We start from the raw sequence: 3,252 nt of genomic DNA on the forward strand, positions 1-3,252 counted from the left end.
CAGTTTCATACAGAAAAATTCATTCCAAGGCTCTTGACATTGAGACGTTTTCACATGCATTTCTAATCTCTATATACATGACTATTACTGGTCACAGTGGCCCACCTTCTGAGCTCCTTGGCATCTGAGCATGAATACAAACTCGTCAGGTAGAGAGCCTTCCTCTCCCACTAGAGCCTCCATACTCTGCTATCCCTGCCACTGTCCACAGTTGGGAGCCATGCTTGCCATGAGCATTGAAACTAGGAGAGTGTCACTTTAAGAGCTTCTGAGCTCTCTGCTTCAGCGGTCAGAGCTAACAGGCTGTACCTGGATGATTGATCAAGTCTTCTAGAAAGTTAGTTTCAGTTCAGCCTTCGTGCTGTCTCTTAGTAACCCTTTTGTTTCTGTTGTTAAGAGTCACCTAGGTGACCCAAACTCTGAGTCAGATAAAAAGGACCTGTGGGACCCCTCAGTAGATTCTTCCTCATTTTTCCTTCTAGAGAGCGCTCTCCTCTCTGTACCTGCTGTCCCTTTAATAAATTCCTCGCATAACTTCAGACTTATGCCTGAGTGTCTTTTTTGTAGAAGACCCAAGCCTGGTGGGCTTGGGGGGCATTTGACAAGTGGCGCCCAATGTGGGGCTCGAAGACCCCCGGCACCAGGCTGTCTGAACAGATTTTTTGAGGAAAAAGTGTTTTTTGGGTAAGTATGCTTTTGATAGGTAAGTATGATTTTTTCCCTTCTTCCCTGCAGTATAATTATTATAGAGATAGGTTGCACATTGCAGGGTGTGCTTTAAGGGCTCACAATATGGGATTTTTAGATAAGGTAGGGGACAGAGTCAGGGAAAATGGAGAAATGGGGTCTCAGACAGGAGAAGCAGTTTCACTTGCCTTTCGGGCTGTTTGGACATTTGGTAAAAGGAAATTGCTTCCAAGCCAGCCTTTTCATACAGCTAGAAGGACAATTAATCTTCAAAGTCCTGAGGAGGTGAAGCGAAAAGTCTTAGAGCAAGTTTGCAGAGTTTTTTATTCAGAATTTCCTCTTCCTTACCTGGTTCCTAGTGTTCAGAAGGCAGTAAGAATGCAGACTCAGATGGCTAACTTTAAATCCAGGTGCAGAAAGCCCGCCGTCTCCTGCTTGCAGTTTTAAATCAAGGCTTTAAATGTAGTATAGGGCTGCAAATGTGAGAAGCTGACTCAGGGCAGAAACTGGTCCTTTCTGTTCAGACTCATGCTAGTTCTCACAAACTTCTGTTCTCAAGAATTTTCCGGGTTCAGACTGACTCTCTGACACTGTGAAAGGAACTGAGAGCAGCTTGCATGTTTTGGTGCCTTGGCATGCAAGGATTTTTCTTCAGCTGAAAAAAGGCTTCCACCTCTGGGGTCAGTCTCCACGGGGCCCTAAAAAGGGTGACCCAACCCAGATTGAGCGTATGAGACAACCTGTGGATATAGGTGAGGAATACAATTCCACTGCGATTAATCTGGAGAGAGGAACAGTATGAGGGCTATTCAGGACACTGACCAGGGCCGTCCACCGTGGGATATGGGACGCCATGTGATGTCGACACTGTGCCTTTGCAGATCTGCATTGGGTGCCATTCCCAACATATTACAACATATTTTATTGCAATGTGAACACATTTTTTTACAATTTGACTTAATGGTACCATTTACTAAATTTCCCTCGGTGTGAGCTTGGTACGGCTCTGTGTGGATGGTGTGTAAAGTGTGGAAAATGGCAGTTTTTGGAACTTGGTTTTCTGTTTCTTTGCCCCGTAGCACAGGTTGGGTAGCTCAGGTATGAGAGGTGGCATCCTGAGCACTCTGAGCAGGTGATTTATAGCTGAGATTGCTTGTGAGGAGAACTTTACGTAGGTGGCTTGTGGCAGAGGTTGCTTGCGCTGTGTCTTGGAGCTTTACATGTGATTTGTGGCAGGGGCTGAGCCTTTCTTGGCACTGGTGCCAGGCCTTCTTTGGCTGGTACGTGACTGCTTGAAGTTGTAGCCCAACGTGATGCAGTCACGTGCTGCCGGAGAAGCTTGGACTCACACACCAGCTGCTGGAGAGGTTCTAGTTTCGCCAGGAGTTACATGTAGTAATGAACAGGTGATTTGTGGCAGAAATCACTCGTAATGAGCTCTTGACTCTCTCTCTCTCTCTATCATTCTAAAAAGGTTCCATGATTTTGCAAAAAAGAGCTCCATAATTTGACAAAAGATGTCTAGAACAATATTGTGTGCACTGTAAAAATTATACATTTGGTTTACTGATATCAGTCATAAAGTAAAATTTTTATATATGAATTTGTTTGTTCTACTTCACAATGTTCAGTTTGTTTGTCTCTCCATGGATGCTTTGTTTGACAGTTATGTGTTTATGTGTTACCCTGGTTACTTAGTGTACATGGTTGTGTTTGATGTTGGTGTTGCCTTGACAACCTGGTGTGTTACTCTGTTGCCCTTGGTTGTCCTGGTTGCCCACGTAACCCCTGGACCTTCCTTGGATGGTGCGTGGCTGCTTGAAGCTGCGGCCCAGCGTGATGTGGCCGCGTGCCACCAGGGGGGGGATTTGGGGGTGGGCCACCAGGTTGCCAGGTTGGTGGCTGTTGGTTGGCATACGGGTTTCTGTCATGGCTTTGTAGAAGAATCAACTCAGATGGCCCAATATTCTGAATACACTTGCCTGTCTCCCCTGCTAAAGTTTTACTTCCATGCTTTGAAGCCATATCAACTTTGATCCAGCTCATCAGGTCTGAATCCATTAGATATTTTGGGCAGGAACCTTCCCTTTAGAAAGTCCCAGGTGAATTGGTTGTTTCACACTTCTGAGGCCTGAAAACATTGCCCTAACTACTTATCCAGGTTCTATTGATAATCACTATCCTAGGCATAGACTTGTGCACCACTGATCTTATATTTCATAACGTTACATGCTCAGTTCCCTTGTCACAAGCCTTAACGATTTTCACAGATGGGTTAGCATGGTTTTCTTTTTGTGCAGCACACAACAAAGTCTGAAGTCAGAAGTCAGAATTCGGACCTCGGGCCTTCCTTGGTTGACACGCTGCTGCTTGAAGCTGTGGCCCAGCGTGATGCAGTCGCATGCTGCCAAGGAGGTTTGAACTCCGTCCGAATTCAGAAGTCGATGCTGTGGCATTAGGTTTTCAAAGATTCCCAGATCAAGAGTTCTAATGGTGTGATCGCTGTACTGTTGGAAGTTAGTATGATCTGTCTCTGTTGTGCTGGCTTCTGGCAGTGTAGTGATT

The sequence above is a fragment of the Nannospalax galili genome, unplaced genomic scaffold, assembly GCF_000622305.1.
Source record: "Nannospalax galili isolate Female #2095 unplaced genomic scaffold, S.galili_v1.0 scaffold224, whole genome shotgun sequence".
NCBI lineage: Eukaryota > Metazoa > Chordata > Mammalia > Rodentia > Spalacidae > Nannospalax > Nannospalax galili.